A 12022-nucleotide genomic window follows, 5' to 3' on the forward strand; every position below is an offset into this window, starting at 1 on the left:
CTTTCACTTTTAAATCAGTACTTGATTCTCATCAAATTTCTAACATTTTACCTGAGAAGCAAGGCTCAGCCGCAATTAGCAACGATTGAGATGAAACCCACTCTGTTTCTTTTATGCACGTTAGAATCAGCCATACACTGTATAGAAGCTAAGTCGAGCAGAAAGCATTGAGCTTGTCACATAATAAAGCTGAAGTATTTTGTTGCACATATTCATTCTTTGCACACTAAAGGAATGCTGGTAGTGCATTTTAGCAATAAAATGTTTATTTTATCATTTGTAAAGAGAATTAATTCGTTTATTTGCTTTTTTTTCCCCTCCCCTCCAAGGGGTCTTTTGTGTGTCCCTTATATGAAAGTAGGCTGACAGGAAAGGGGGACAGAAAAGGGGGAAGACATGCGGCAAATATTTCCGGGTCCGGGAATCAAACCCGCGATGGCCACGTCAACGTGGGTTGTGCTATCCCCTGCGCCACCATGGCACGCCCCAATTTGCTTTTTTATTGTTGCACAAAATAGCCTTTAACTGTTAAGTGAAAAATGTGCAGAATGTGCCATTTAAAAAAAAAATCTGATTAAATTATCAGAATACTCGATAGAACACTTAATCACTAAAATAATTGTTAGTTGTAAGTAAAACAAACAAAAAAAACATTTATATTTTTAGTTTTAATTGTGTTCCTTGGAGTATTTTCAATTTGACAATTTTGACCCACCTGGAAAAATTTTCAGACAGCTCTGACTTCCAAATAATGTCTTGAAAAATGCTGAAATTGTGGTGTCACTAGCTAAATATCATATTCATTGTTCCATGTAGAGAAAGCCATGCCTTGCTGCATTTTACAATGAAGTTAAGTTTTATATCCCGACTATCAAAGACTGACAAAAAATAGCCACTAAAACAATTGAAATCTGTATTACTTTCAATGTACAGTTGGGAACCAAAACCCCTTAGCTTTTTCTTGAATACTGTTTATATTTGTTTTTCTTGAGGCATAACAAATGTTTCTGTGAATAAAGTTTAAAAAAAAAACAGCCCCCCTCCCCCTCCACATCCAACAGACTTCTTGTAGCTTTGATGTGAAACAGTGATGTCACTCATCCTCTCTGTGACATCACTGGTCACTGTCTCTGTATTCCCAGATTCCACAGAGAAATTCATTTGCAGTTTTAGGTTCGACACAGAGAGATGAATACAAGTACAATGGAGGAAAAGCGTTTCTTGATGGAAAAAATAGATATTTTAGAGAAGAGCTGTGGGAAGTTCCAGAAAGAGAATGAGCAGCTTAAACAGATGGTGGAATCATTAAGGTGAAAAATCCAGAGGATAAAAGCTAGCAAGGACAATAATGCCACAAGCTGGCAAGCGGTGAACGAGATGCTTTCGAACTGCAACGAACATTATAAAAAACAATTCAGGTGTCTCGATCTGGACTTGGATGCAGCCACAGAGAAAGTAGAGCAATGGAAAACCAAATATGAGGCCATGGAGAGAAATAATGTGCTCCTTCTTCGGACATACAACATTTCAAAACAAAATGCAAAGAATTTGTTGAGAGAGAAGGCAGACAAAATTAAATGGCTGGAAGCAGAAAATAATGAACTCAACAAGGACATCGTGGCTCTAAAAGTAAAGATGGACAGAACGAAATCCAGGGTGGCACTGGACTTAAAGAATGCCACGCAAGAAGAGACCCTGTTGTTGGAGGAGACACCTACAACAATGATTTTTCAGAAAATTGGGCATGCCTTTCTGGACATCTACGAATCTGGAACGTTGCAAAACTAGAAACAATCATGGATTTTTTAATTTCTGAAAGGGCTCATTGGGGGCTGGAACCAAGACTGGAAGAAGGACTGGAAGAAGGGCTGGATCCATATCTGGAACCAGGGCTGGATCCATGTCCGGGAACCAGGGCTGGGTCCATGGGAACCAGGGCTGGGTCCATGTCCGGGAACCAGGGCTGGGTCCATGTCCGGGAACCAGGGCTGGGTCCATGTCGGGAACCAGGGCTGGGTCCATGTCCGGGAACAGGGATGGGTCCATCTCCGGAACCAGGAATGGGTCCATGTCCGGACCCGGGGCTGGGTCCATGTCGGGAACCAGGGCTGGGTCCATCTCTGGAACCAGGGCTGGGTCCATGTCCGGGAACAGGGATGGGTCCATCTCCGGAACCAGGAATGGGTCCATGTCCGGACCCGGGGCTGGGTCCATGGCCGGGACCGGGGCTGGAACCAGGGCTTGGTCCATGTACGGGACCAGGGCTGGAACCAGGACTGGAACCAGGGCAGGGTTCCAAGCCTGGTCTGGGACCAGGCTTGGAACCTGGGCTGGGTCCATGTCCAAGACCAGCCCAGGTTTCGGACCTCGGCTGGTCCGAGACCTGGACATGGACCCAGCCCTCCGGAACCAGGGCTGGGTCCATGTCTGGAACAAGGGCTGGGTTCATCTCCGTGCACCAGGGCTGGGTCCCTCTCTTAGTCCATCTCTGGGACCAGGGCTGGGAACAGGCCTTGAACCAGGGCTTGGTCCATCTCCGGGACCAGGACTGGAACCAGGACTAGAACCAGGGCTGAATGCATGTCTGGAACCAGGGCCGGGACCAAGTTGCAAAACATGTTGCATTTTTTCAATTTTTTAATTTCTGAAGGGGCTCTTTGGGGGCCGGAACCAGGGCTGGGTCCATGGCCGGGAACATGTCTGGGACCAGGCTTGGAACCTGGGCTGGGTCCATGTCTGGAACCAGAGCTGGATCCAGGGCTGGGTCCATTTCCGGGCACCAGATCTTGGTCCATCTCTTGGTCCATCTCTGGGACCAGGGCTGGAACCAGGGCTGGGTCCATGTCTGGGACCAGGCTTGGAACCCGGGTTCTGTCCATGTCTGGAACCAGCGCTGGATCCAGGGCTGGGTCCATTTCCGGGCACCAGATCTGGGTCCATCTCTTGGTCCATGTCTGGGACCAGGGCTGGAACCAGGGCTGGGTCCATATCTGGAACCAGGGCAGGGTACATGTCTGGGACCAGGCTTGGAACACGGGTTCTGTCCATGTCTGGAACCAACGCTGGATCCAGGGCTGGGTCCATCTCCGGGGACCAGGGCTGGGTTCATCTCCGGGCACCAGGGCTGGGTCCATCTCTTAATCCATCTCTGGGACCAGTGCTGGGTCCATATCTGGAACCAGGGCTTGGTCCATGTCTGGGACCATGGCTGGGAACAGGGTTTGGTCCATCTCCGGGACCAGGGCTGAAACCAGGACTAGAACAAGGGCTGAATCCATGTCTGGAACCAGGGCCGGGACTAATTTGCGAAACTTGTTGCATTTTTTCAATTTTTTAATTTCTGAAGGGGCTTTTTGGGGGCCGGGACCTGGGTTGGAAGAATTGCGGGGACCAGGAGTGGAAGAAGACCAGGACCAGGGCTGGAAGAATGGCCGGGACAAGGGCTGGAAGAGAGCCGGGACCAGGGCTGGAAGAATAGCCGGGACCAGGGCTGAAAGAGTGCCGGGACCATATCTGGGACCAGGGCTGGGTCCATGTCTGAGACCAGGGCTGGATCCAGGGCTTGGTCCATCTCCGGAACCAGGGCTGGTCCATGTCTGGAACCAGGGCTGGGTCAATGGCCACGACCTGTGCTGGAACCAGGGCTGGGTCCATGGCCGGGACCATGTCTGGGACCAGGCTTGGAACCTGGGCTTGGTCTATGTCTGGAACCAGCGCTGGATCCAGTGCTGGGTCCATTTCCGGGTACCAGATCTGGGTCCATCTCTTGGTCCATCTCTGGGACCAGGGCTGGAACCAGGACTGGGTCTATGGCCGGGACCAGTGCTGGAACCAGGGCTAGGTCCATTGCCAGGACCAGTGCTGGAACCAGGGCAGGGTCCATGTATGGGACCAGGCTTGGAACCTGGGCAGGGTCCATGTCTGAGACCAGGACTGGATCCAGGGCTTGGTCCATCCGGAATCAGGACTGGGTCCATGTCCGGGAACAGGGCTGGGTCCATGTCGGGAACCAGGGCTGGGTCCATGGCTGGGACCATGTCTGGGACCAGGCTTGGAATCTGGGATTGGTCCATGTCTGGAACCAGCACTGGATCCAGGGCTGGGTCCATCTCTGGGCACCAGGGCTGGGACCATCTCTTGGTCCATCTCTGGGACCAGGGCTGGAACCAGGGCTGGGTCCATATCTGGATCCAGGGCTGGGTCCATGTCTGGGACCAGGGCTGGGACCAGGCCTTGAACCAGAGCTTGGTCCATCTCCGGGACCAGGGCTGGGTCCATCTCTGGGACCAGGACTAGAACCAGGGCTGGATCCATGTGTGTATCCAGGGCTGGGACCAAGTTGCGAATCTTGTTGCATTTTTTCAATTTTGTAATTTCTGAAGGGGCTCTTTGGTGGTTGGGAACAGGGCTGCAAGAAGGCCGGGACCAGGGTTGGAAGAATGGCCGGGACCAGGGCTGGAAGTCTGCTGGGACCAGGGCTGGAAGAATGGCCGGGACCAGGGCTGAAAGAGGGCCGGGACCAGGACTTGAAGAATGGCCGGGACCAGGATTTGAACCAGGGCTGGCTCCATATTTGGAACCAGTTCTGGGTCCATGTCTGGAACCAGAGCTGGGTCCATGTGTGGAACCAGGGCTGGGTCCATGTCCTAGACCAGGGCTGTGTCCATGTCTGGAGCCAGAGCTTGGTCCATGTCCGAGACCAGGGCTGGGTACATCTCCTGAACCAGTTCTGGGTCCATGTCTGGAACTAGAGCTGGGTCCATGTCTGGAACCAGGGCTGGGTCCATGTCTGGAACCAGGGCTGGGTCCATGTCTTGGACCAGGCTTGGAACCTGGGCTGGGTCCATGTCCGGGAAGAGGGCTGGGTCCATCTCCGGAACCAGGGTTGGGTCCTTGTCCGGACCCGGGGCTGGGTCCATGGCCGGGACCGGGGCTGGAACCAGGACTGGAACCAGGGCTTGGTCCATGTATGGGACCAGGGCAGGGTCCATGTCTGGGACCAGACTTGGAACCTGCGCTGGGTCCATGTCTGAGACCAGGGCTGGATCCAGGGCTTGGTCTATCTCAGGAACCAGGGCTGGGTCCATGTCCGGGAACCAGGGCTGGGGCCATGGCCGGGAACAGGGCTGGGTCCATCTCAGGAACCAGGGCTGGTCCATGTCTGGAACCAGGGCTGGGTCAATGGCCACGACCTGTGCTGGAACCAGGGCTGGGTCCATGGCCGGGACCATGTCTGGGACCAGGCTTGGAACCTGGGCTTGGTCTATGTCTGGAACCAGCGCTGGATCCAGTGCTGGGTCCATTTCCGGGTACCAGATCTGGGTCCATCTCTTGGTCCATCTCTGGGACCAGAGCTGGAACCAGGACTGGGTCTATGGCCGGGACCAGTGCTGGAACCAGGGCTAGGTCCATTGCCAGGACCAGTGCTGGAACCAGGGCAGGGTCCATGTATGGACCAGGCTTGGAACCTGGGCAGGGTCCATGTCTGAGACCAGGACTGGATCCAGGGCTTGGTCCATCCGGAATCAGGACTGGGTCCATGTCCGGGAACAGGGCTGGGTCCATGTCGGGGAACCAGGGCTGGGTCCATGTCGGGGAACCAGGGCTGGGTCCATGGCTGGGACCATGTCTGGGACCAGGCTTGGAACCTGGGCTTGGTCCATGTCTGGAACCAGCACTGGATCCAGGGCTGGGTCCATCTCTGGGCACCAGGGCTGGGACCATCTCTTGGTCCATCTCTGGGACCAGGGCTGGAACCAGGGCTGGGTCCATCTCTGGGCACCAGGGCTGGGACCATCTCTTGGTCCATCTCTGGGACCAGGGCTGGAACCAGGCCTGGGTCCATATCTGGAACCAGGGCTTGGTCCATGTCTGGAACCAGGGCTGGGTCAATGGCCACGACCTGTGCTGGAACCAGGGCTGGGTCCATGGCCGGGACCATGTCTGGGACCAGGCTTGGAACCTGGGCTTGGTCCATGTATGGAATCAGCGCTGGATCCAGTGCTGGGTCCATTTCCGGGTACCAGATCTGGGTCCATCTCTTGGTCCATCTCTGGGACCAGGGCTGGAACCAGTTCTGGGTCCATGGCTGGGACCAGTGCTGGAACCAGGGCTAGGTCCATTGCCAGGACCAGTGCTGGAACCAGGGCAGGGTCCATGTATGGGTCCAGGCTTGGAACCTGGGCAGGGTCCATGTCTGAGACCAGGACTTGATCCAGGGCTTGGTCCATCCGGAATCAGGACTGGGTCCATGTCCGGGAACAGGGCTGGGTCCATCTCCGGAACCAGGGCTGGGTCCATGGCTGGGACCATGTCTGGGACCAGGCTTGGAACCTGGGCTTGGTCCATGTCTGGATCCAGCACTGGATCCAGGGCTGGGTCCATCTCTGGGCACCAGGGCTGGGTCCATCTCTTGGTCCATCTCTGGGACCAGGGCTGGAACCAGGGCTTGGTCCATCTCCGGGACCAGGGCTGGGTCCATCTCTGGGACCAGGACTAGAACCAGGGCTGGATCCATGTGTGTATCCAGGGCTGGGACCAAGTTGCGAATCTTGTTGCATTTTTTCAAGTTTGTAATTTCTGAAGGGGCTCTTTGGTGGTCGGGAACAGGGCTGCAAGAAGGCCGGGACCAGGGCTGGAAGAAAGGCCGGGACCAGGGCTGGAAGTCTGCCGGGACCAGGGCTGGAAGAATGGCCGGGACCAGGGCTGAAAGAGGACCGGGACCAGGACTTGAAGAATGGCCGGGACCAGGAATTGAACCAGGGCTGGCTCCATATTTGGAACCAGTTCTGGGTCCATGTCTGGAACCAGAGCTGGGTCCATGTGTGGAACCAGGGCTGGGTCCATGTCCGAGACCAGGGCTGGGTACATCTACGGAACCAGGGCTGGGTCCATGTCTGGGACCAGGGCTGGAACCAGGACTGGAACCAGGGCAGGGTCCATGTCTGGGACCAGGCTTGGAACCTGTGCTGGGTCCATGTCTGAGACCAGGGCTGGATCCAGGGCTTGGTCTATCTCGGGAACCAGGGCTGGGTCCATGTCCGGGAACCAGGGCTGGGTCCATGGCCGGGAACCAGGGCTGGGTCCATGGCCGGGAACAGGGCTGGGTCCATCTCAGGAACCAGGGCTGGTCCATGTCTGGAACCAGGGCTGGGTCAATGGCCACGACCTGTGCTGGAACCAGGGCTGGGTCCATGGCCGGGAAGAGGGCTGGGTCCATCTCCTGAACCAGGGTTGGGTCCTTGTCCGGACCCGGGGCTGGGTCCATGGCCGGGACCGGGGCTGGAACCAGGACTGGAACCAGGGCAGGGTCCATGTCTGGGACCAGGCTTGGAACCTGTGCTGGGTCCATGTCTGAGACCAGGGCTGGGTACATCTCCGGAACCAGGGCTGGGTCCATGTCTGGGACCAGGGCTGGAACCAGGACTGGAACCAGGGCAGGGTCCATGTCTGGGACCAGGCTTGGAACCTGCGCTGGGTCCATGTCTGAGACCAGGGCTGGATCCAGGGTTTGGTCTATCTCGGGAACCAGGGCTGGGTCCATGTCCGGGAACCAGGGCTGGGGCCATGGCCGGGAACAGGGCTGGGTCCATCTCAGGAATCAGGGCTGGTCCATGTCTGGAACCAGGGCTGGGTCAATGGCCACGACCTGTGCTGGAACCAGGGCTGGGTCCATGGCCGGGACCATGTCTGGGACCAGGCTTGGAACCTGGGCTTGGTCTATGTCTGGAACCAGCGCTGGATCCAGTGCTGGGTCCATTTCCGGGTACCAGATCTGGGTCCATCTCTTGGTCCATCTCTGGGACCAGAGCTGGAACCAGGACTGGGTCTATGGCCGGGACCAGTGCTGGAACCAGGGCAGGGTCCATGTATGGACCAGGCTTGGAACCTGGGCAGGGTCCATGTCTGAGACCAGGACTGGATCCAGGGCTTGGTCCATCCGGAATCAGGACTGGGTCCATGTCCGGGAACAGGGCTGGGTCCATCTCCGGAACCAGGGCTGGGTCCATGTCGGGGAACCAGGGCTGGGTCCATGGCTGGGACCATGTCTGGGACCAGGCTTGGAACCTGGGCTTGGTCCATGTCTGGAACCAGCACTGGATCCAGGGCTGGGTCCATCTCTGGGCACCAGGGCTGGGACCATCTCTTGGTCCATCTCTGGGACCAGGGCTGGAACCAGGGCTGGGTCCATCTCTGGGCACCAGGGCTGGGACCATCTCTTGGTCCATCTCTGGGACCAGGGCTGGAACCAGGCCTGGGTCCATATCTGGAACCAGGGCTTGGTCCATGTCTGGAACCAGGTCAATGGCCACGACCTGTGCTGGAACCAGGGCTGGGTCCATGGCCGGGAAGAGGGCTGGGTCCATCTCCGGAACCAGGGTTGGGTCCTTGTCCGGACCCGGGACTGGGTCCATGGCCGGGACCGGGGCTGGAACCAGGACTGGAACCAGGGCTTGGTCCAAGTATGGTACCAGGGCTGGAACCAGGACTCGAACCAGGGCAGGGTCCATGTCTGGGACCAGACTTGGAACCTGCACTGGGTCCATGTCTGAGACCAGGGCTGGGTACATCTCCGGAACCAGGGCTGGGTCCATGTCTGGGACCAGGGCTGGAACCAGGACTGGAACCAGGGCAGGGTCCATGTCTGGGACCAGACTTGGAACCTGCGCTGGGTCCATGTCCGAGACCAGGGCTGGGTACATTGCCAGGACCAGTGCTGGAACCAGGGCAGGGTCCATGTATGGACCAGGTTTGGAACCTGGGCAGGGTCCATGTCTGAGACCAGGACTGGATCCAGGGCTTGGTCCATCCGGAATCAGGACTGGGTCCATGTCCGGGAACAGGGCTGGGTCCATCTCCTGAACCAGGGCTGGGTCCATGTCGGGGAACCAGGGCTGGGTCCATGGCTGGGACCATGTCTGGGACCAGGCTTGGAACCTGGGCTTGGTCCATGTCTGGAACCAGCACTGGATCCAGGGCTGGGTCCATCTCTGGGCACCAGGGCTGGGACCATCTCTTGGTCCATCTCTGGGACCAGGGCTGGAACCAGGGCTGGGTCCATCTCTGGGCACCAGGGCTGGGACCATCTCTTGGTCCATCTCTGGGACCAGGGCTGGAACCAGGCCTGGGTCCATATCTGGAACCAGGGCTTGGTCCATGTCTGGAACCAGGGCTGGGTCAATGGCCACGACCTGTGCTGGAACCAGGGCTGGGTCCATGGCCGGGACCATGTCTGGGACCAGGCTTGGAACCTGGGCTTGGTCCATGTCTGGAATCAGCGCTGGATCCAGTGCTGGGTCCATTTCCGGGTACCAGATCTGGGTCCATCTCTTGGTCCATCTCTGGGACCAGGGCTGGAACCTGTTCTGGGTCCATGGCCGGGACCAGTGCTGGAACCAGGGCTAGGTCCATTGCCAGGACCAGTGCTGGAACCAGGGCAGGGTCCATGTATGGACCAGGCTTGGAACCTGGGCAGGGTCCATGTCTGAGACCAGGACTGGATCCAGGGCTTGGTCCATCCGGAATCAGGACTGGGTCCATGTCCGGGAACAGGGCTGGGTCCATCTCCTGAACCAGGGCTGGGTCCATGTCGGGGAACCAGGGCTGGGTCCATGGCTGGGACCAGGCTTGGAACCTGGGCTTGGTCCATGTCTGGAACCAGCACTGGATCCAGGGCTGGGTCCATCTCTGGGCACCAGGGCTGGGACCATCTCTTGGTCCATCTCTGGGACCAGGGCTGGAACCAGGGCTGGGTCCATCTCTGGGCACCAGGGCTGGGACCATCTCTTGGTCCATCTCTGGGACCAGGGCTGGAACCAGGCCTGGGTCCATATCTGGAACCAGGGCTTGGTCCATGTCTGGAACCAGGGCTGGGTCAATGGCCACGACCTGTGCTGGAACCAGGGCTGGGTCCATGGCCGGGACCATGTCTGGGACCAGGCTTGGAACCTGGGCTTGGTCCATGTCTGGAATCAGCGCTGGATCCAGTGCTGGGTCCATTTCCGGGTACCAGATCTGGGTCCATCTCTTGGTCCATCTCTGGGACCAGGGCTGGAACCTGTTCTGGGTCCATGGCCGGGACCAGTGCTGGACCCAGGGCTAGGTCCATTGCCAGGACCAGTGCTGGAACCAGGGCAGGGTCCATGTATGGGTCCAGGCTTGGAACCTGGGCAGGGTCCATGTCTGAGACCAGGACTTGATCCAGGGCTTGATCCATCCGGAATCAGGACTGGGTCCATGTCCGGGAACAGGGCTGCGTCCATCTCCGGAACCAGGGCTGGGTCCATGGCTGGGACCATGTCTGGGACCAGGCTTGGAACCTGGGCTTGGTCCATGTCTGGATCCAGCACTGGATCCAGGGCTGGGTCCATCTCTGGGCACCAGGGCTGGGTCCATCTCTTGGTCCATCTCTGGGACCAGGGCTGGAACCAGGGCTTGGTCCATCTCCGGGACCAGGGCTGGGTCCATCTCTGGGACCAGGACTAGAACCAGGGCTGGATACATGTGTGTATCCAGGGCTGGGACCAAGTTGCGAATCTTGTTGCATTTTTTCAATTTTGTAATTTCTGAAGGGGCTCTTTGGTGGTCAGGAACAGGGCTGCAAGAAGGCCGGGACCAGGGCTGGAAGAATGGCCGGGACCAGGGCTGGAAGTCTGCCGGGACCAGGGCTGGAAGAATGGCCTGGACCAGGGCTGAAAGAGGGCCGGGACCAGGACTTGAAGAATGGCCGGGACCAGGAATTGAACCAGGGCTGGCTCCATATTTGGAACCACTTCTGGGTCCATGTCTGGAACCAGAGCTGGGTCCATGTGTGGAACCAGGGCTGGGTCCATGTCCGAGTCCAGGGCTGGGTACATCTCCGGAACCAGGGCTGGGTCCATGTCTGGGACCAGGGCTGTAACCAGGACTGCAACCAGGGCAGGGTCCATGTCTGGGACCAGGCTTGGAACCTGCGCTGGGTCCATGTCTGAGACCAGGGCTGGATCCAGGGCTTGGTCTATCTCGGGCACCAGGGCTGGGTCCATGTCCGGAAACCAGGGCTGGGGCCATGGCCGGGAACAGGGCTGGGTCCATCTCAGGAACCAGGGCTGGTCCATGTCTGGAACCAGGGCTGGGTCAATGGCCACGACCTGTGCTGGAACCAGGGCTGGGTCCATGGCCGGGACCTGTGCTGGAACCAGGGCTGGGGCCATGGCCGGGAACAGGGCTGGGTCCATCTCAGGAACCAGGGCTGGTCCATGTCTGGAACCAGGGCTGGGTCAATGGCCACGACCTGTGCTGGAACCAGGGCTGGGTCCATGGCTGGGACCATGTCCGAGACCAGGGCTGGGTACATCTACGGAACCAGGGCTGGGTCCATGTCTGGAACCAGGGCTGGGTCAATGGCCACGACCTGTGCTGGAACCAGGGCTGGGTCCATGGCCGGGACCATGTCTGGGACCAGGCTTGGAACCTGCGCTGGGTCCATGTCTGAGACCAGGGCTGGGTACATCTCCGGAACCAGGGCTGGGTCCATGTCTGGGACCAGGGCTGGAACCAGGACTGGAACCAGGGCAGGGTCCATGTCTGGGACCAGACTTGGAACCTGCGCTGGGTCCATGTCCGAGACCAGGGCTGGGTACATCTCCGGAACCAGGGTTGGGTCCTTGTCCGGACCCGGGGCTGGGTCCATGGCCGGGACCGGGGCTGGAACCAGGACTGGAACCAGGGCTTGGTCCATGTATGGGACCAGGGCTGGAACCAGGACTGGAACCAGGGCAGGGTCCATGTCTGGGACCAGGCTTGGAACCTGCGCTGGGTCCATGTCTGAGACCAGGGCTGGATCCAGGGCTTGGTCTATCTCGGGAACCAGGGCTGGGTCCATGTCCGGGAACCAGGGCTGGGGCCATGGCCGGGAACAGGGCTGGGTCCATCTCAGGAACCAGGGCTGGTCCATGTCTGGAACCAGGGCTGGGTCAATGGCCACGACCTGTGCTGGAACCAGGGCTGGGTCCATGGCCGGGACCATGTCTGGGACCAGGCT

Source organism: Xiphophorus couchianus, chromosome 12, assembly GCF_001444195.1.
Source record: "Xiphophorus couchianus chromosome 12, X_couchianus-1.0, whole genome shotgun sequence".
Lineage (NCBI taxonomy): Eukaryota > Metazoa > Chordata > Actinopteri > Cyprinodontiformes > Poeciliidae > Xiphophorus > Xiphophorus couchianus.